This window comes from Temnothorax longispinosus, chromosome 11, assembly GCF_030848805.1.
Source record: "Temnothorax longispinosus isolate EJ_2023e chromosome 11, Tlon_JGU_v1, whole genome shotgun sequence".
NCBI lineage: Eukaryota > Metazoa > Arthropoda > Insecta > Hymenoptera > Formicidae > Temnothorax > Temnothorax longispinosus.
In genome coordinates, this window is record NC_092368.1 from 9,534,292 (window position 1) to 9,557,613 (window position 23,322).

General features: G+C 38.3%; 2 long non-coding RNA genes and 1 pseudogene across 2 annotated transcripts in view; 1 reads left to right on the forward strand and 2 right to left on the reverse strand.

Annotated features, from left to right (window-relative positions):
• The window catches only part of LOC139821485 (uncharacterized), a 130,437-nt gene that overhangs the window by 92,935 nt on the left and 14,180 nt on the right, over positions 1–23,322 (reverse strand). The gene's annotated exons all lie outside the window — the stretch shown is intronic.
• LOC139821482 (uncharacterized) overlaps positions 1–23,322 on the forward strand; it is a 130,629-nt gene that overhangs the window by 92,075 nt on the left and 15,232 nt on the right. The window lies entirely within an intron of this gene.
• On the reverse strand, positions 10,381–12,029 carry LOC139822230 (uncharacterized; annotated as a pseudogene).

A 23,322-nucleotide genomic window follows, 5' to 3' on the forward strand; every position in this document is an offset into this window, starting at 1 on the left:
GCTGGGTTGTGATTCCTGGCCCACTGTGTGGAAATATTGATCGTAGGCCTCAACCACAAAATACGCGTCTTCTCTTTTTCAGAATATTTCTCAGAAAAAAATTGTCAAAATTATTGGAATAAGTCACAGTCAAAACATGAAAATTTCAGAGAATGTTCCATATAGAATAAAGAGTTTTTAAGATCTCTGAATATGATTTGATATCAGAATTGCAATGTCCGTTAGGAAATTGCAGTGTATGAATGTAGATAGGCAGACAAGTGTACGCAAACCTACAAATAAAATGAAAAATCAACTTAGTGTTACGTCCCGTAGACTTCACGATTTCCCTGGGTAGACTTCCGAAAACGGCCCCCCTCCGATTTCGATGAAACTTTGTGAAAAGCTTCGTTTTGGGTTAAAATGAAAGCCCTTAAAAGGAATTTTGGCGACTCCTATGATAAAGCCATTTTTTTTAGATAAAATGATAAAAAATATAGGAAAATCTTCGTAATTCTACAGGATGTTATAAATTGAATATATACTGTTTGTATTTAATGATTTAATGTTTTTATTATATACTTACAGCAGAATACATAAATAATATGCTTTGTAATATATTACACTTTCCACGCGAACCGAGGTTCACGCACACCCCCCCGTGCTTTCGGGGGAGGTGCGGTAGTCCCGAAATAGTTCACGCATACACTTTCCACGCGAACCGAGGTTCACGCACACCCCCCCCCCGTGCTTTCGGGGGAGGTGCGGTAGTACCGAAATAGTTCACGCATACACTTTCCACGCGAACCGAGGTTCACGCACACCCCCCCCCCGTGCTTTCGGGGGAGGTGCGGTAGTCCCGAAATAGTTCACGCATACACTTTCCACGCGAACCGAGGTTCACGCACACCCCCCCCCCCGTGCTTTCGGGGGAGGTGCGGTAGTCCCGAAATAGTTCACGCATACACTTTCCACGCGAACCGAGGTTCACGCACACCCCCCCCCGTGCTTTCGGGGGAGGATAAAAACATAAAAGTCATTAAATACAAACAGTATATATTCAATTTATAACATCCTGTAGAATTACGAAGATTTTCCTATATTTTTTATCATTTTATCTAAAAAAATGGCTTTATTATAGGAGTCGCCAAAATTCCTTTTAAGGGCTTTCATTTTGACTCAAAACGAAGCTTTTCACAAAGTTTCATCGAAATCGGAGGGGGGCCGTTTTCGGAAGTTTATCCATTTCCCTTTTCCGCACCGATGTGGAGTTAGCGCCCAACTTTAAAAAATAAAAAAACGGTTTACACCATAGGTTTGTACTTCATTTGTACCACATGTCGTTTCGTTTGTACCTAAAGGATTAAAAAATTAGAGGAGAGTAAAAAAATCGCCAGCATTCAACTGTAAGATAGGTATTTGAAAACGGCCTACGTTATTCAAAAGAGCATTGTTTGTACCCGTTTGTACCTTTTTTTTTTGTTTACGTTGGAAGAAAGAAAATGCCTCGCGTACGCCCGGCCTCGGCTGCCGGGTTGTGTGGGGCTTGCATCCACTAAAAACTCTCTCCCAGAACAAATAGTACAAAGGACTACAGTTACGCCACGCGGAAGACCAGAGGTATTACGTCACGTGAACCCGTTTGTACCTCTGTTCAAATCGTTTGTACCTCAAAGGGACCGGAAGTACAGATTTTTCAAAAAACGTCGAAAAGGTAGTTTCGTCAATTTTAGAGATAATAAAAAACGGTCATTCGAAAGAACATCATTTGTACCCGTTTGTACCTCCGTTCAAATTGTTTCCCATTCTCCGTGAATAGAAAAAAAGAAGTGTCGTGACTCCGGAGCTAGAGATTGACCAGGGAACTATTACGTATCTTGAAACAAGGTGAAAATGCGAAAAGTGAACAGATTTACTAGATTTTGACTAATAAAATCGTAGATACTTTAGTGAATTCTCTCATTTTTCGCGTTTTTAACTCGTTTGAAGATACGTATAATAGACTCCCAGTAGCGCGATTCTGTAACTCGTTATACAATATCGTTATCGTTATATTGTTGTTGCACAGCTTTTTTATTATACAATAGTACATCTGCGCAACTGTAATTATGAGCACATAACAAGTTACAGAATCGCACTACAGAGGCGGGATTCTGTAATTCCTTAACGACAGTTTCGGTATTGTTGCGCAGCTTTTTTTATATAATACCTGCGCAACGATACTGAAACTGTCGTTAAGAAATTACAGAATCCCGCTACAAGCCTGGGGGTCCATTGTATATCTTGAAACGAGAAAAAAATTACAGAAGTGAAGAAATTCATTAGAGTATCTACAACTTTATTTGTCGAAATCCAGTAAATCTGTCCACTTTTGTAATTTTCACCTTATTTCAAAATATACCTCAATTAAACCTCTAGTGTATAAGTTAAAGTTTTATAATAAATTCATAAAAAATTTTGAAAAACCAAAAAATATTGAAATTTTAAATATTCATATATTTTTCTAATAAAGGGGAAGAAAAAGGAAAAAATCCAATAACTTATTAGAATTAATTCCATTAACTTGTTTCTTAATATGTATCATTTTGGATATCAGTTTTTTATGGTAATTAGGTTCAGAATCCAAAATTTTTGTATTGTCTTAATCAAATATGTATTGTTGCGCTCCCTGCTGTCGCGTTTTCCGCACTCACTCATGCTCGCACTCTCTCACTCGCGAACGTGCCGCGCACTCCCGTTTCCGGGAATAAAGACTCTGTTAGTTAACGAACTGATTTCATGGAAAGCTCTCAGTACAAAAAACACGTGTCTGTATGGCGTCAAGGCCCGGCGCAGAATCAGAAAGGCGACAGACAGCAAACAGTTTGCTCGTCATCAAGCTCGTCGTCAAGGACCGCTTCGCGATTGCCTTTTCAAAGCTTCTACCGGGCGTCTCAGCACGGGCACAACACTGCTCCCCTCTTCCTAGATTGTCGTCCCGACAATCCTCTGGAAGGCAGCACCCAGACGACACGGCTTCCCGGGCACCAAGCCGGCTCCTTGTCCTACCCCGAGCTACTGCTACGGACTACCGGACTGCCTTCTCCTGGTCCCTTGCCGTAGGACTCTTCCACCCCGAGACAGACCCCCTTCTCGGTTCCCCACGGAAAAGCTGGCCAGACTTCTCCCCACCGACTCTAGGGCGACCCATCCTTTTCTTCGGGACTAGCCTTCCGGATGCTCGGCGCAGTTCCAGATGCTCCTCTTTGGTCTCCCGAACCGACGTCCACTTCGGCCGCCGTTGTCGCTCCTCCTCAAAATCTTCTGACAAGGGGAGAGGGTTACTGTTTGTGGACCCAACGTCTTTAAGACTCCCCAGGTCTCTATCTCGGCATTTGTTCTACGTCCCACAAAAAAACCACAACTCAAAAACCGTGGGCGAGACAGTCTTCTAGTCTTCTTAAACTAATTCTCTTCCGAAGAAGTCTTGGGCGATGTTATACCGCGGTAGCTCATTCCACAAGCTCTCTCGCAAACCGCAGATTTCCTCTAAAAAAAAAAAAACAAATATAACACGCAGCAAACACCGAACAAAACAACATTTCAAATTTAAGAAATTCTTAATACTTCTCTATAGAAACTTTTTATTCAAAAGCATTTACAATTCTACAATTTTTTGGGGGGAGGCTCCGATCTACTCTAACCTTTCCCTTTCTACTCTTTTCTCTCGAAGTAAAGAGTTAACCTATCCGAGTGAACAACTTTCTTCTTATGCCTGGGTGATTTCTGAATACAGTACACTACATCACTCAGCTTCCTTATTATGCAAAAGGGTCCCTCCCAATTGTTTTGTAATTTCGAGGCTTTTCCTTTAGTTCTACGAGGGTTATAGAACCAAACTTTCTGCTTCTCTTAAAAAAAAATTTGTCTAGCTCCTCGATCATACCAGGTCTTTACCCGAGAACATTTAACATTTATTTGTGCACCAGAATGAATTTCCTCAAGTTTCTCTTTTAGATTCTCAATAAGATCCCGACTGACTGCACTTCTTCCTCGCGAAGTTTCAGAGAACTACCCTGCAACAAATCTAAAGGTAATCTGAAATCTCGAGAAAAACATAATTCTGCAGGAATCACTAGTGATCCCGTGTTTCGAAGATCTATAAGCCAACAAGAACATGGGATCGATCCCAATCCCTTTGATTTTCGGAAATGTACTTTGCCAAATAGTTAGTAATGGTTACGTGTTGACGCTCGACTTGCCCATCCGACTGAGGATGCAAGACAGTAGTCCTCGTTTTCCTAATACCAAGAAGATTCATTAACCCTTTCGGTACGGTGAGTGACTATAGTCCACCGTATCTGGGTCCACATGCTACTCACTGCGGCCGAACTGTTGAAAACAGTCTGATGTCGCTCCAATCAACCAATGTATTGTTGGCGCCTTAATGCACTACCAGCGCCACCATCTAAGTTTCCTATCTATATAATTTTGTATTGTATCGAGTCTTTTTCTCTTTTATAACGAGTCATACACTTATTATCAGAAAGATATATTCAAGCTGTATTAAGTTGGACAAGCTCTGCGTTACAATAAAAGTTCATTATATAATATATATATCTGTACAAAGCAGAATTTAGTTCCGGCAGATTATCCAGATATCCTTTTTGAAACTTTTTCTCTTTCGAAATCAATTTCCTTAAGGGAGTACATATGAGTAGACCGCAAGAAAAAAAGGTGAAATTCGGGAATTTTTATCTTGGAAACTATTAATTCGATTCAATCCGGGTTTTTTTTATTTAAAAGTATTTACATTGAGGCACGTTTAGGGAATTCATTCCCTCGGAGCGCTGTTCTCGTGGCCGGCGTTAATGTGTTCCTCGCGGACGGTGAGCAGAATATCTCGAGAACGGCTGGACCGATTTGCTTCAAATTGATACACAATGTTTTGCGATAGTTTTTTTCGTTTCCATCGGGAGATTTTTTTTTACTCAACTAATTTTTTTTTATCAGACTATAAAGGTTGAAAATTTGAGTCGTAAAAAATTTCGACCTTTATAGTCTGATAAAAAAAACTAGTTGAGTAAAAAAAAATCTCCCAATGAAAACGAGAAAAACTATCGCAAAACATTGTGTATAAATTTGAAGCAAATCGGTCCAGCCGTTCTCGAGATATTTTGCTCATCGTCCGCGAGGAACACATTAACGCCGGCTACGAGAACAGCGCTTCGAGAGAATAAATTCCCTTAAAAAAATTTGTGAACGTGCCTCAATGTAGATACTTTTAAATAAAAAACTCGGATCGAATCGAATTAATAGTTTCCAAGATAAAAATTCCCGAATTTCACCTTTTTTTCTTGCGGTCTACTCATATGTACCCCCTTAATACGAACAACTTAAAATGTTAACTTAAAATGCTTCTGTTGATAAATTTTTTAAATTGTTTTTGTTACACAGTTTTATTACATATAATAATTGAAGACGTTAAACGTCGAGTGCCTAGCTCTCTCGGCCAAATCGCGTATATCGGCGGATTCAGTGGCGGCTTCGGCCACTAGAGGGCCGTTCGCGTGCCGGTTAACTCCGTGAATAGCTTTGATTCGAAATTCGTTTCCTGGTCCGTATGCATTTCCAAGGGGACTCCATATCTGGAGACAAACTGACTGGTAAAAACCTCTGCCACCGTTCTTGCTCTTATATTCCTCAAAAGGAATGCTTCCACCTATTTAGTGAAGCAATCAAGGATGTCCATTTGGATCCTCTCAAATGGTGCCTCAACATTATAAATTTGTAAAGGGGATTTCCCCACATCTTGTTTGCAAGTTGCCCAATAAAAACGCTTCCGGATCTTCTCCAACGTTTTATTGATTCTAAAATGTCCACCCAAAGAAGAATCGTGGGCCTCTTTTAGAATCTCCTTAACCCGACTCCGGGTTAACAACAAGCTGAAGAAAGCTTGTTTTCAGGCTGGTATTCATAGTCGAATCTTATATTTAAGACCGTCTTAAATACGATCTTAAAATGTCATTAACCAATCACAGAGCCGTATTAGCATATTAAGACATTACTTAAGACGGTCTTAAAATAAGAACCGACTATGAATACCGGCCTCAGATTCGGGGCCTTCCACCTCTTATACAGGATTCCTTTTTTTAAAACCAAAGCGTCCCAATGTAACTAGTACATCTGAGCGGAAACGTCTCTGTCAGGGATTTCCGAACGTGGAGGACGGAACCCAGTTTCTTTAGCTCGAAGAATGAATAAAATTCCCGTGTTCTCATTTTGTTCCTTACGCCAGACTTCTAGGCTCTGTCCCTGAAAAATCAAATGAGCGACTGTCTCTTGTCCTGTTTTTCAATACTCTTTTTCTCAATTTTCTCACAATATCCACAGTCAAACTTCTCACACTGCCGTCTGGATAATCCGTCAGCATTTGTTATTGCTAATACGCTTGAACCTAGGTGTCGTGCGTCCCCGCGGTAACCTTCGGTGGGATTCTCGTGGTTAGCGGGGTCAAGAAGGAATAGTGCCTCTCTTAGTTTGAAGTCTATATATTTCACGACGATTGAATTCACAAACTGTATTGCGCAAATGCCCGCGCTATTCACAATTGAGTCGCAGCGCGCGAATAACACAGTAATTGTACTCGAATAGTACGCTCATAACACGCCTGCTTGCTGGGTCAAGCCCGATTACGATCTGCCGGAACGAAACGGTCTCGCGACAGCGAAGAGAGGCGAGCAAACCCGAAAGGACCCGAAGGGCCAAGTCGTTGCGACACGTGTGCCGCGCGCTGGTGGCAACCGCAGCGCTCATTAAAACGAACGAACTTAAAAGCGTCGCGAAAAGTAATCCCCCCTTTTTAATAAAAACGCAACAGCATTTTTGTGAGATTCCCCTTTACGATGGATGACCTCAAATTCGTATTGCTGGAGTCTTTTCAGCCATTGTAAACACAAAATACAAAAAAATGTATAAATAAAATGAATGTATTTTATGTATTTGAAATTTGTAATATTTTATAATTAAATATCTCGCAGATGTTTCTTTAGCCTCAGTCTATATTTTTGTTGTGCTTACTTTATTATTGGATTTATAGTTTTTACAGTATCTTTTCCCTTGAGCATTCTATTTGTAGTTTTGCACCATTTCTGAATAGATTTAATTATCAAAAAATTCATGATTGATCTTTTTAATTCTTCATAATGTTGCTCGCATTTTACAAAACTAAAGTCAATGTTCTTTTCCAATATATTTGTAATTTCCTCTTTAATTTTATGCTTGTAATATATGGTATTAATAGATTTGTTAATAAATAATTTTTTGCATTTTAAAATCAATTTCTTTTTCAAATTCACTATTTTCTGATATTGTAAGTTGGCATAAATGACATAGTTTAAATGCACCTTTTAAGAATATCTTTCTTTTTGTTGAAGAAGTACCATTCATATCATTTATAGTTTCTTCATTATTTGGCGATATTGAGACGTTTGTATTTGCACATTCTTCTTCGATGTTATTCACATCTACAGTTTCCTTTCCTGCTTTAGAAATAAATTGTTCAAGCGTAAACAAGAGTTCTCCGTTACATATAATTTCACAATTTTGTCCAACAGTACGTCGTGAAGCTAAGTTATTTATTAATAAAATTTTATACGCTGCACAATCTTGTGCACGTGGGATTGGTGTTTCTATACTCTGTTGTTCTTAAGCAACCAAAAAAATTTTCCAAAGGATCTTGATTTATATGACGTGTTGAAAATTGTTTAAAACTTTTGCTTTTTAATATATTCCAAAGATTTTGAAAACTGTACGTAGTTTTAACCCAATTATTTATGCACAGAGAGCGATTAATCGACTTTTTTGATGATGGTTCAACATATCGCATATTCTTCAATTGAACAATAGCAGAAGACTAGAATTCGTGATGAGCACTATTATCATTTACAACCGTAGAGGTATATCTGAGTTTCTGGCATGTCCATTTACAGAATCAAAGAGATCGTTAAAAAACTTAAACATTTTTGCTAATGCCATGCCTTCTTCTTTAGGCATTTTCAAAGGCCATTTCAGTATCAATAGGTCCTAAAAATATAAATCAAGGCAAAAATTATACATAACAAAACAATTATTAAATATAATCATATTTTAATTTTATTAATATTATAGAAATATTAAAAATATTTACCTTCAAAATCCGATAAAAGTTGAATATAAGCAGATACCCTTTGACTAAAAATTTGTGTTGCGTTCTTTACTCTCATTTTCTTAATTTTATTTGGAACTGTATGCTCTTCTGTTATTTTTGATAATACACGATTGCATGTATTTATACGGGTGTCTATATTATATGCTAATTCTAAATATTTCCATGATATAAATATCCTTCTCTTAATATTTTGGGAGATTTCTATTTCAAGATCTTTATTTAGTAAGTTATTTCTGATGCCTTTGATTAAATAAGGAGGATCAAAGAATGGAATAGTTCCATGTAACTCAATGGTATTCCCTATATAAAAGATGTACATATTTATAATATAATAATGTTACATATAATACAACATATATAATATTAAAATATATTTTTCTAGGTAGTATTAATTATAAATATAAAGGATACATACGATACTTTTTACCCTGCTGCCGGTTTTTTCTTGCAGTTTCGTCACATAATAAATTTATAGCTACAACATTTGATGATCCTTGATCACATACTGTGTATAATTATAAATCCACTTTCATTTACTACTTTCATTTACCTTGATAACCGGTGCCCTCATAGGGTGAACGAGGGCAGCACCGATTAGTGAGTCGCGAAAATATCGATAATACGATTCGATCGCGATCTACCGACGTTTCGCGTAAGTCACTGTAAATAAACTGATTTTATCGGCAATATACCGAATAATGAGCATTGGGAGCTCATGGTAAAGCCTAATGGCAAGTACCCGAAATAACTACTAAATAAAGCGATTATTAACGCGACTATACTAATAATGAATATACGACTATACTAACAATTACTATATACAATGAGGCGAGCGCCGAACAATTTAAGAAAATATTGTTTGGGTGATAAAGAAGAACATTTTTATAAATATTTTTAAAAGATTTTAAAAAATGTTGCGACAAAATGTTTTTAAAATATTCCTAAAACCACTTTAAAATGTTTTTTGCAATATTTCTATAGAAATATTGAAAAATATTTTTTAAAAATATTTTATCCTGTATGGAATATTTTTTCTTAACAAAATTATTATATAACAAAATTGCGTTATTTAACTCAACCCAAGTGATATGTATTTAAAAAAAATATATGAAATTTTTAAAATTCAAAGTATAGGCTCTGTTCGCGAAGCTTGAAGTAACACAACAGTTTATTTAAACAACCAAAAATAATAACGGAGTTAAAGAATAACGTAATTTAGAAATGTATTTGAATTTAACTAAACTCGGAAACGCGGGCGTCTTAAATGAAATCTCTATCGACACTTTTTCGTTTGTCGTGTCGGATACCCGCGCATGACTGACAACTGACCATCGCAAATCGACCGATGACAGATCTTGACTTACTGACATACTGATGACGAATGGCGACGCGCCGTAAGTTCTATGAGTTTTTATACACACACGGGACAAAGAACGCGCCAAGGATGACGAACCTTAGTGAAGGTCAAATGAAATAATAGATCAAGGCTTCTCGGAATAAAATACTGAAGGTGCAGATAGTCAGTTATCTTTGTAATTAGAGAATTGATAGTCGAAAGACCGTGCCGGAGAATTATCGACACCGTACGGAGAATAATTCTTAAAATGTGAGCGCGAAACAGATAAGCCGCGGGAATCTGTTAAAAAATATCGCGTTATATCTTACGCCGTGACTCATGGCACTATCGATAAATTAAGAATATTCAAGAACATTCGTGATCTCAAGCATTCGCAATCTCGAACAGGCTCCAATAGATATGGCATCCTTTTTTATATGAATTTCGGTTCACAACAAAATAAAAAAATGGCGTACTGCTGTGCAATATTCTGCGATTCCATTTTTATAAAGAGTAATTAAGGAGCACACGCATGTTTTCAATAGTCAAGCAACTACTCCAGACTGAGAGATTGCACGGCCATACCAATTGGAGCTGAGTGGCCTGTACTTGGACACGGTACATTTGGACACCGTTTATTTGGACACAATCATTTGGACACCGTTTATTTGGACACGGTTCATTTGGACATCGTTTATTTGGACACCGTTCATTTGGACACGGTGCACTTGGACACCGTTTATTTGATAGATAAGATACTTTATTACCCCAAGGGGTCTAAAAGGGCGTTTTGTAGGGACGTACCCAACCCTGTACATCCAGTTTACAACAATTTACATACAATTTTACATATAATTTATTATAAACATATTCCTCTTCAATCCTTTTCGTTGTCTCGTCCTCCTTGATCCTCCCTCGTTGAGTTGTCGGCCCATCCTTCTTCCTTTCTCATTTTCCTCCCTCCTCCATCTCGTCTCATTTCCTCTATTGCTTTCATCCATTCTTCCCCCTCTCCCTTTTCTCCCAATAATCTCTCTGCCACATCCTGCCACCCCTCTCCTTCCCATTCCACCCATCTCGTACATTCCTCCCATACATGTTCCCATGTTTCCTCTACACTCCCACACATCCTGCATTTTTTGTCCTCCTCATTTTCCCAGTATAGCCCCTCCTTCACTTCGTTACCCAGTCTAAATCTTGCAATCCTGCTCCATCTTGCTTCCTCCCATCCCTTCTTTAGATAGTCCGGGATCCCGTCCTTCCTTATGCTCTTATACCATCTGTTGTACTTCGATCCTACGATCTTTTCCATCCTTTCTTGTCTCTCCTTATCTTTCTCCTACTTTTCCAACTCCTCCTCCTCCAGCTCCTCTCCTCCTTCCATTTCTACTCCGATCCCTTCCAAGTAATCTTTTCTCTCCTGCTCCCATCTCCCTATTACCTTTCCTCTCTTCCATCTCTCTTTCATTTCTTCCAGACACTTTCTCGCTATCTCTCCTCCTCTACCTTCTTCCAATTTTCTTTCAAATTTCCATGCTCTCTTGCTTGCTCTACTTCTCATCTTCTCTCTTTCTAGCTCGTCTCTGACCATATATCCCGGCGTCCTCCAGTTTACTCCAAGTACCCATCTAAGATATCTCTCGTGAATACCTTCTACCTCCCTCCTCTCCTTCCATCCCCATACTTCTGCCCCGTATCCCATCACTGTCCATATCAGTGTGTCGTATAGCCAGATCCTTCTTTTGCAGTCCTTTTTCCACATCCTCTTCCCTATCCCCCACACTTCCCTCATTACTCTTGCTGCCTTCCTTCTTCTCTCTCTGATATGCGCCTCCTGTCCTCCATTCTCCTTCATCGTATACCCTAAATACTTGAATTCTTTAACCTCTTCTAATTTTTTTCCCTTCCACCTCCAGTCGTACTTCTTCTTCCTTCCTCCTCCCTTTCTGAATCTCATTATCTTTGACTTCTCTATACTCAGAGTTAACCCTTTTCTGTCTAGATATCCTTCTAACCTGCTTATCATTGATCTCATATCCTGCTCCTCCTCTGCCAGCAGTGCAATATCATCTGCATACATTAGCGTGTATATTTTCTCACTTCTTAATTTCACTCCTCCCCATCCGCCTTTTTTTATATACTCCTCTATGTCTGCGATTAATAGGTTGAATAATATTGGGCTTAGTGGGCATCCCTGTCTCAGGCCTTTCGCCGTCCAAAATTGACCACCACTCTCTCCTCCTTTCCCTACTCTGCTCTTTGTTTCCCTCAGTACTTCATCTACTCTGTCTATCAATCCTTGTCTCACTCCTCTTTCTCTCATTGCCTTGATTAATACTCTTTTGTCCACTGAGTCAAAGGCAGCCTTCAGATCCACAAAAAACACCGTCATCTTTCCTTTCTCTTTTCCTATTTGTCTGTTCACCAGGTAGTTCAAAGCGAATATTTGATCCATCGTTCCCATTCCTTTCCTGAATCCCGTTTGATTATCGGGAATCAATTTCTTCGTTTTTACTTCTTCTCTTATTCTTTCCGCCAATATCGCCGTGTAGATTTTGTACATCGAAGACATGATGGTTATTTCTCTATAGTCCTTCACCTCTCTCCCTTCTCCTTTTTTAACTAATGAGATTATCTCCCCTTCCTTCCATTGTTCCGGCCAGCCTTCACCTCTCCAGACACGTTTGCATACCTCCCATATCCATTTTACCATTTCTTCTCCCCCGTACTTCCATGCCTTGTTAGGTATTCCGTCATTGCCTATTGCTTTTCCCGTCTTTAGTTTCTTTATTACGTTTCTTATCTCTTCTAATCCTATCTCTTCTTCCTCCTGTCTACTTCTGTCTCCCTCTCCCTTTACCACTCTGTTCTCCACTCCACCCATCAGATCCATGAAATACTCCTTCCACTCTTCCGGTTTTATCTCTTCATTCACCCTTCTTCTTCTCTTCCTTACTCTGCCTATCAACTCCCATACCTTTCCCTCCGTTTTCGCTTCTCCAATCTCTCTAATCATTCTTTCTTTCTCCTCCTTCTTCTTTCTATCACACATTTCCCTATATTCTTTCCTTCTTTCTCTGTATCTTTCTGCCTCTCCTTTCCCTTTTCTCCATTTCCTTAGTTCTCTCCTCACTTCCCTTTTGCTCTCCGTACATTCCTCGTCCCACCACCCTCTTTTGTTCTTGATAGCCTCTCTTTCACTCTTATCCTCGTTCTCCTCAATCACTCTTCTTATCTTCCTTGTTCCTTCCTCTATTTCCTCTTGCAGGTCTCTTTTTCCTCCAATCGTGCCTAACTTCTCCCTAAATTGCGTCTTACCTTCATCATTCCATACTCCCCTTCTTCTCATTTTTTCAGCTCCTCTCCTCCTTTGCCTTCTCTTCGAGCTTCCTCTCACCCATAGTATTAATGGGTGATGGTCCGAATCTATCCTTTCTCCTACTTCCAGTCTTTCCACCTTTTCTCTAACCTCCTCGTCCCCTATTATGTAATCTATGACTGTCTTACCTCTTCCCCCTGTGTATGTATATTCTCCCTCCTCGTCCCCCTTCGTGCCTCTATTTAATATCATACATCCTCTCTCCTCGATAAACTCCAGTAACTTTCTGCCTTCTTTATTTATCTTTTTATCTTTAGACTTCCTCCCTCTTTCCTCTCTTCTCTCGATTTCCTCTTCCCATCCTCCTTCCTCTCCCGTTCTCGCGTTAAAGTCACCTCCTATTATGGTCCTTACTCCTCTTTCCCCCTCCTCCGTCCTTTCCTTCAGACCTTCTAGTTTCTCGTCTATATTGTTGTTTACATAGATTCCTATTATTCTCCATACTTCCTCTCCTATTCTTATCTTACCTTCGATTTTTCCTTCTTCCTCCGTCTCCCTTCTTTCCTTTATCTCTTCTATGCTTTTCCTTATTCCTAGCAACATGCCTCCGCACGCTCTGCCTTTCTTGTTCCTCCTGGCTGCTATCTGCACTCTCCATCTATATTCTCTCGGTAGCTTCTCCTTCACCTTCTCCCATCCTTTCTCGTCAGTCTACGTCTCCATCATCACAATCACATCCCATTCCTTTATCCCTTCCCAGAAGTCCTTATCCTTGTTTAATAAACCAGCTACGTTCCAAAAGGCCACTTTCCACGTCTTTTCACTCTCCCCGTCGTTTCTTTCCTCTTCTCCTATATATCTTTTCTCTTGCCCCTCGACTTCCCTTATACCGTTTCCTCTAATATTTTCCTCATCTACCTCTTTTATACTTTCTTCGTCCATTCTGGTTTCTTCTGGTGTATTCTGCCTTTCTTCTACCTCCTTAGACCTTTCCTGTCTTCCTTCTTGTATCTCTTTCCTCCTTCTCTCGTTCATCATTCTTAACCCTTCTTTATCCTTCTTCTTTTCTTTCTTATCTGCGAAAGTAATCCCTTTCTTCTAGCGCTTCTTTGCTTTCGTTCCATCTCCATTCCTTATTATCCTCCCATATTTTTTGGTAACCTACCGTTACCCATTTTCCTGCTTCCCTTTTTTCCCTTGCTATCTTTCTTAATTCTTTCTGTATCTGCCTTTCTTCTTTAGTAAGGTCGTCATTCAGAAAACAGCCATACTTCTTTCCTAGCTCTTTCTTTCTCATCATTATCTCTCGTTTGTTTTCCCAATTTCTGCATCTCAGCACCTTCATCTTAAATTCTCCATGTCCAATTTCTTGTACTTCCTCGATGGCCATTTTCGAACTATTTATTTCTTCTATCAACTTCTCGGTTTTTTCTTTTCTTTCCTTTTCATTTCCTGTTTTCTCTTCTCTTACAATTATGTTTACTCTCCTCCTTCTTCTTTCCGCCATCTCCATATTTCTTTCTATCTCTTTCATTTTCCTTATTATCTCCCCTCCCTCACTCATTGACATGTTTACTTCTATCTTCTCCGCCTTTTCCTCGAAATTCTTAATTCTTCCTTCCAGAGTCTTTCTTTGATTTTCCCATGTCTCCTCGCTTCTCCTCAATTCCTCCCTCAGTCCTTTAATTTCGTTTTTTATTTCCTCTTTATCTCTTTTTCTTTCTTTCTCTTGTTCCTCCTTATCTTTCTTTCTTTCTCCCTCTTGTTCCTCCATTTTCTTCAAAATTTCTTTAACCTTCTCCAGTAATTTTTCCGTCGCCATATTTTCTTTTCCCTGCTTTTCTTTTTTGATTTTGGGCGGCGGTGATCTGTTGACCCTTCTTTGTGCGTTAAATTCTTTTAGAATTTCTTCCTCCGCATTCGCTGCTTCCTCCACCTCTTCTTCCCTCTTCCTTTTCTCACTCTTCTGAAAGAATTCCTTAACCAATCCTGTACTGTCCACTCTTCTTAATTTGGCTAGCTCCTCCGCCTTCGTTGGTCTGCCTCTCGCTTTCTTCTCGCCTTCGCCTTCCCCCTTCTTTCCTTTATCTCCCTGTTGTACACTTTCTGATTCTATTTCCTTCTCTTTATCCATCCGCTGTTCTTGTTTTGCCTATCCCTCTTTCTTGTTTTGTATCCTATGGCTGCGTGCACGTCCTACTATTCCTTCTCTATCCGAGCTTCCCTTCTATGACTGAGCTAGTCTATGCCCACTTTCGCGCCTCTTTCCTACGTACTGTCGCCCCTCTATATTACTTACCGTCTATGCCTCAACTGTCACTTCGTTCCAGCCACTTTCTTCACTTTTCACTTTTTAACCGATTTCGCCCCCACTTAACTCTTTCACCTCCGCCGTCTCACACCTCCATCCCTTGCTGTCCCGCTACTCTCGCTCTCTCCTACCCTTTCTGTATCGCACTTTTCTACCACTTTATCTCCGCTATGTTCACACCTGTCACCTTCTATGTTCCGAAACCGGAAGTCCTCTTGGACACCGTTTATTTAAACACGATTATTTGGACACGATTAATTGGACACGATTTGTTTGGACACGGTTTATTTGGACACGGTGCACTTGGACACCGTTTATTTGAACACAATCAATTAGACACGGTTTGTTTGGATACCGTTTATTTAAACGCGGTTTATTTGGATACGGCTCATCTGGACACCGTAAAAAATGCGGCCTGTGCAATTGGACACCGAAATGCGCGGTCTGTGCAGTTGGACACCAAAATGCGCGATTTGTACAAATGTTTTCAATATGTATAGCACCCGTGGAAAGATGTAAACCCATGTGGCAACTCGTCTCACGTAGAAAGTGTATGCGTGGAAACAGCAGATTCCGACCCCCTGCGAGGGGCTCCACTACCGTTAAATTAGACACATAGTGTGCTTTGCAAAGTACATGCGTGAATTTCCCACGCGTGTAAAGTTGTAAACCCATGTGACACCTCGTTTTGCGTGTAAAGGTTCCGCCCCCCTGCGGGGGGCTTTACCTCCAAAAAAGTAACTTAAACCAACCCAATTGTTATGTAGATGGAAAAGTATGTGCGTGAATACAATAGATTCACTCTTTCCTATCCACAACAAAATTAATGAAAGATTTATTACTTTTACCAAAAAGTCTTGATTACAATTAGCGGTAAAATTGATAAATTTGGTATAATTTATCACATTTACCACCGTATCTTGAAAACATTTGTACAGATCACGCATTCTGGTGTTCAACTGTACAGGTCGCGCATTTAGGTGTATAACTGCACAGGGCCCGCATTTCGATGTCCTACTGTACAGGCCGCGCATTTCGATGTCCAACTGCACAGGCCGCGCATTTCGGTGTCCAACTGCACAGACCGCGCATTTTTGTGTTTAATTGCACAGGCCGCATTTTTACGGTGTCCAGATGAACCGTGTCCAAATACACCGTGTCCAAATAAACCATGTTCAAACGAACCGTGTCCAAATGAACGGTGTCCAAATGTACCGTGTCCAAGTGCACCTCTCCCGTTGGAGCTGATGTAGGGTGAGGATCAAGATAAAACATGGTCTGTGGTAGAAGGCCGCAGGGTTGCCACAACAGGCGGGAAAAAATTAGTTTCATTACTTTATTGTCGGACCATGTATATATTAAACAAATAAAATATAATGGCTCAGAAGATTAAAATTCAAATGTTAAATAAGGAGCTATATGAGAGCCAATACAAGATTTTCGTGCTTTCTCTTATCTCAATTTCTTCGTCTTAAAATTTACAAAACATTACAAATGTTTTGATCCTACCATTGGATCATCTTTAGTGTTAGTCAGCATTCCACGTCAATTTGTATTTCCTTTTCTGTTATTGTCAGTATTGATTTAAGATGTTTTTCGCATTTCAACTTGTATCGTCTATTTTGTTCAAAGTTAGTGTCGCCATTCTACGTTATACAATGTTTAAGATCCTGCAATTTAAGTAGACCGCAATTGTGACAATTAGAAAAGGAAAGCGGCACTACAAGCATATCTTTTGTCTTTTAGATCCTGCCGGAAACTCTCGAATGGCAATGTTTAGTCTATTATATACGTATATGGTCTGAATGTACCATGTCTATGGTTTTACCCCAATTTTATAATAAATGTTTTTATTATTGTTAAGATAAAACTCAATCTTACCTATTTTAAACTAAAAGCCCAAACAGCAAGCTACTTTGTAACGCTAAGGGAAGCGCTACAGATCGTACAGACGAGTGAGTTAGTGTAGCGCTTCTCTGTAGCGCTACAAAGTGTCTTATCTGCCCGCGCTCTAAAACCTCGCTCTCAACTCTTCGCTTCCTCAAAATCGCACGAGGTCCGGGATCCTAGGTTAAAAGGATTAAATTCCTTAACCTAAAACAGGACCAAAGATCGTACCGCTCGCAGAAGGCGTCCTAGCATCCCTACGAAACGTTGACCCATATCCAGAGCCATCAAAAAGTGCAGTTTACTTGCGGCACGCGTCTCAGTGCGTGTACATGCGAGAGTAAATGTATGTATGTATCTGCTTGCGTCCTTCCATACTCCTTCTCGGTTGACCTCCGTTTGGACACGTAACGATTGGACACCGCTCGATTAGATACGTAATATTGGACACGTTTTATTGAATACGTAACGATTGCACACCGCACGATTGAACACAGAATGATTCGACATCGCACGATTGAACACGCACAATGCACGATTGGACACCGAACGATTGGACACCGAACGATTGGACACCGCACGATTGGACACCGCTTTAACATTGTACGGTTTGCGTGATATTTGTGTATAGATAGTACACATGTTAGCGGGGGAGGGGCTACCGTCCAAGCACGAGTGGAGGTGGGTGGACCTCGGTTTGCGTTATAAGTTAAAAACCCATGTGGAATCGATCGTGCGATGTCCAAATGTGCGGTATCCAATCATGCGGTGTCCAATCGTGCGGTGTCCAATCGACCGGTGTCCAATTGTGCGGTATCTACTCGTTCGGTGTCCAATCGTGCGGTGTCCTATCGTTCGGTGTTCAATCGAGCAATGTGCGTGTCCAATAGTGCGGTGTCGAATCGTTCTGTGTTCAATCGTTACGTGTCCAATAAAACGTGTTCAATATTACATGTCTAATCAGGCGGTGTCCAATCGTTAAGTGTTCGAATAGGATACGTCCCTCTTTCCCTCTGGTTAGCATTTTCCTTCGCTTCCTAGTAATAATTACCCAAATTCCTGGGTTTGGACGTAAGAATTAGGAATGCAAATATTATATATGCAACAATTCGAATTTTTTCTTGATAAAGTAGAAGCTGAATTTTTTTTTGTAAAGCAATAAGTTTTTTTTAAGACATTTCCCAATTATTTATTATCATGTTTTGTTGAAAAGTTACTGTCGACCAGAAATAGCCAAAAAAAAACAATTTTTGGGGGTTTCAATTTCTTACATCATCAAAACTAAAGCTAAAAAAATTTTACTAACATATTCGGATTCAGCGACCCCAAATTAATAAAGATTAGCTGATTTTGTTTCCAAAGCAGAAGGCAAGTTTAATTTTGTAATTATGTGACGAGTCAATAGATGATATAGGTATTGCTCACTATTTAACGTCGTTAATTTAATATTTATCTCGATTCATTTATATTGTTTGTTTTTTTCTCGCTGTTCCTGTTTCAGTTAGCACTTGAAAAAGGCTCGAATCTTGAGCCGATACGTCATGCATTTTTGTACATATTGCGCCAGTTAATCGAGAAATAAATTGAATTTGCTGATTTTATTCACTGGCGGACGAAATTATTACCGATATTTTACACACCTTCGACTGAGATAATGGTGACTACTACGAACGATGGATTTTTCCGTAACATCACAGAACGGTTCGGCGTTGACAAAACGAGGCTGCTAAAATCGTGAATTCACACAAAAAAGAGGATTGGCATCTTGACACAACAACGTATTTTTCTACTGAGATGCAGAAGACGAGACGTACTACCTCCGCATATCAAATATCTGAAATCTAACACACGTCTTCACAATCCCATTACTACGTATAAGTTCGAAAGATCTAAAATGCGATATCAGAGAGCAATACTAAATTTAGAGATTAGCGATATTCACGAGTATTTGAATTGGTTAGGGATCAAAATCAGGGAGATTGAGGACAAATTGCTATTGTGTCTACCTGTATCAATTGTTGACAATTTTTTCACCTTTAACAAAGAAAAAATCTTTAAACATATAGAATTCGTTAGAATTAAACTTGTCAAAAAATTCGATCGAATATTGGACAGACAAGATACTTGCCGCGCGTTTCTTAATACTAACAACAAGAAATGGTTAGTCAACACCACTGACAAACAGATACCGGACTCTGTAATTAATTTTTTAAGCTTGGGTGACAATTTCGCTCTACCGGTTTCCCGCTTGTGTAAAAAAGACCGTTGCAATGCAACGTTAGAAACTATTAAGAACGTCGAGATTAACAGCCATAAGTTTCCTCCGAATGCTATTAACGGAATACGGAGCGCAATAGCCAGTTCTCTTCAACTCTTTTTAAATAGCAACAAACATTTTTGTCATATTGACCGACACATCCTTAATGAGTTCTCGAAATGTAAAAAATTATATATTAATTTTGTAGACCAGTGTAATTAATAAGAAATTAATTAAAATTTGTGAATAAATTTGCATCTGTACAGCAATAAAAGACAGTCCAATGTTGAGCATTATTGGCGTTTGTGAAAGAATACTCTTTCTAATGTCTCGAAGCATACATAGCAACTACAATTGGCGTGCAATGTTGGATTATTTCTTTTTTACCCTTAACTCGCTGTTGAACCATACAGATGCACGCTGATTCGCAGGTTTATTAATTAATTTTTTATTAGATAATTGTAAAGTAATAGAAGATTTTTTTATTCAGTTTAACTTGCTCTATTAACTCACAAGCAATGTATATATATTATGGGAGCTTTCCAGCAAGTGACACAAGTCGACACAAACGTTATTCTATCTTTCTTTCTTGATAATGAGTAACAAAAACAAAACGACACTTGTGTCGATTTATGTCGCTTGCTGCAAAGCTCCTTAATTCTATTATCAGACACTCTATTGTATTGTACTCAAACTAACAACAATGATATGAACAAAAAAATTTGTTGCAGCCAAATAACGAGTACCTAACAACAATAAAAGTACAACAAAATACTGCAAAACATGACCTCATTGCTTACGTGAATCAATTACGAGAACTTGTTATTGATAAACTCGTCAAGCATCATTGGAATTACAATCTCAAAATATGTGCTACATTCGAAATAGTCAAAACACGTGTGTTGAATATTCCACGGACCACAAAAGACTTATTGAAGTTAGGTAAGCTTATATATATTGATCAGTTACTTCGAGTATTGTTATTTTCGCTGCAATTATTATAATAGCGCAAAAAGTTATTTTGTATCAAGTTTTGCTTTAAGTAAAATTAAGTTAATCCAAAAAATTTTTTTTTTCCTTTTCTTTTTGCTTAAAATAAGCTACCAAAGAACAATTGTTTACAATCAATCTGATTTTTATTGAAATATATTGTAAACTGTAAAAATCTAAAAGATATGTTTTTTATGCGTAGGGTATAGGTAGTCCAACAATGAACCAATAGTACACTATGAACCATTGCAATATTTCGTAAATGTGACGTTGTCAGACTGTGTTGTTGTCATGCAACGACTCGCATTTCAATCTCTCTTCGGCTCCCTAATCGGCCGGCAGATCGCGGGAAAAACCGTTTGAGGCCATATTTCGTAAATTTTAAGTGACAAACTAAGTTTTACGTATTTTTCATGTTTTTGTTGTTATATCTATCATTTTTTTCATTATTCTATAGTTTTGTGTGAGTATTTGGCTTTACAATTCTGTAAGCAACTTTTTTCTGTTGCATTCTTTTACCGTATTATTTTGGAGATTATCGTAAAAAATGTTATAAGGTTTACAATAAATTATTTTATTTTTGGGTTATTATTTTATTCTTCTTTCTTGGGTAATGGCTCCTGAGGAAGAAGAAGAGGTCCGATACGCGGCCAATTTCATGTGTTGCAACCTTTTTTTTTTTAGTAGCCGACTATACAAAATTCATTAAAACAATCACCTATAGCGTAAACTATATGAAATCTGATAAAGGCGATGCACAAAAATTTCCTGCGGAAAACGCATAATAAACTTGATTTAAATGATATATATTGATAATATAATTTATTTTCCAAAATAATAAAAGGATTTAATGTAGAAAATTACATTAAGTGCACTATTTAATAAAATAGCAATATTTTGAAGCAATTAACGACCATTAATTTTTAAGCTACAGCATATAACTTTAACCCTTGAGAGTCTTTCTGGGGTGATATGTCACCCCACGCGAAATTCAAATTGCGCTCCTGCCTTAGAAAGGTTAGTTTTCATACCGAGACCCTAACCATAATTCAGTTTAGTCATCCGGCAGTCGACCTCCGTCATTCAGCAAGTGCGTTAGATCCGCGCAGCAGCTGAAAACCGAAAAAGAAAATCGTTTGGGGTGACGTAGTATCCCCTTTGGCCGTTTACGTTCGACTTTTACCAGATTAAAGTATATTTCAGATTTTTTGTGAAAATCGATAATGAAAAATTATACACTTTATAGCACTCCCCGGAAAATTCTACCCTTGTTTCATATATAATTCTTTAAGATTCGGTCAATTATTTCATTTTTGCTGTTCTTGCACAGCAACTGATTAAAACTTTGTAAAGTTTTTGTGGAGTTAATTTTACTGTTTCCATATACTTTTATAACTTTTGACTACCTTTCAAATAAATAATAATCGACAGAATCTGTTTTACATTCCATTTCTTGCGATTTTTCTCATCCGACAGTTTTTCGTCATTTCCTCTACTTCAGACGTTCAAAGAAATATGTTTTTTTTAAGAAACAAAAAAATTGCTTACATGCCCTTGAAGGGTGTCTATTCGTCTTTCAAAATCCGTTGGAATTTTTAAAATCGGTGAATTTTATGAAAAACTACAGCATTTTTTATAAAAATAGTCATTTCAGCCCAATTTTTGGTTCTTTTTTTTGTTTTTCGAATTTTTTTTACTGTTTTTTCTTACTACCTCAAATTGATGACTACTATCGTCTTTCCTATTAAAAAACAAATAAAATTATATATTATAAGTTGTCTAACAACAAATAGAAACATTATACACGCGGTACAAGTTTGGGGTGTTTTTATACTCCGCTTGGCCTTTCACGTATGAGAAAATTCATAAAGACTCTCTAGGGTTAAAGAGGCTTTAGTTTGAAGATGATAGAATGTTTTTCTAAAGTGGCGTTTGATATATTTACTTACAAAACAAGGTTATAACCCGCGGATGGTTAAAAAACGGTTAAATTCATTAAATTATTTTATATTTGCTATAGACGATCTTATGCCAAAGATTGTATTAATTACTTATATTCACATTTTTGTTTCATGTGTTGTACTTTAAACTTGATGGCCAAGTACTTTAATAAGGTGACTAAAAGATATTTAGCAGTAAAAATGAGTAAAAAATGCAGTTTTTTACCACTTTTTCGAAAAAAAATTTAATGTTTAGAGGCTTTGAGCGACCTCTAAATATTAAGTTATACAGCGCCTGCTCTTCAAGGGTCTTTATTTGAGAGTTCGTAGAACAAATTTAAGGGGGTAGTACAGTCTGGCGGCCGAAAATGAGGGCCAATTTCAGGATTTATTTGTGACAAAGTGTTAGGCCAATCAGGTTCATGGTGTATACGATATTGAAGTACATGTTTAGGTGCATTTACAGTATTTTTTATATGGAAAAATATTAAGAAATGTAGGAGTTATGAGTCATCTCTTCGCGCGCGCGCTCGACTACGGTGTGCATAGTAACTCCTGTACGGCGTGCCTGAAATGAAAAACGCAAAAAGGGTAATAAATTTAAATGTATTCCCCACAGAGTGACGTTCGAAAATTGTAAAAATGTTAAAAATTGTGAAAGTTATAACACTTAACAAAAAGAAGTTCATTGGAATGAACTTCTTTTTGTTAAGTGCTATAACTTTCACAACTTTTAACATTTTCGGCCGCCAGACTGTACTACCCCTTTAAGGGGTGAGACTTAAAATCAAATTTTTGACCTAAAAATATTGCCACCCTAATATGTATGTAGGTACTAGATTTTTCGCCCGCGCTTCGCGCGGGCTCAAAATCTATTCCTCTCTTCCTAAACTCATCCATTAATTAGGAGCACCAATAGAACCCCATAAAACCCAATTTTCAACTCCATAGTAGCCATCCCCATAAAATTAGTAATCTTTTGATACCAGTTTCGTCAACAATGTCATCAACAAAAAATTAAAAAAATTTTGGCACCGGTTTCAAGAAAATCGATCCATCGATCCATTAATAAAAAATTATCCATTAATAAAAAATTAAACTTATTTTCCAAAAAT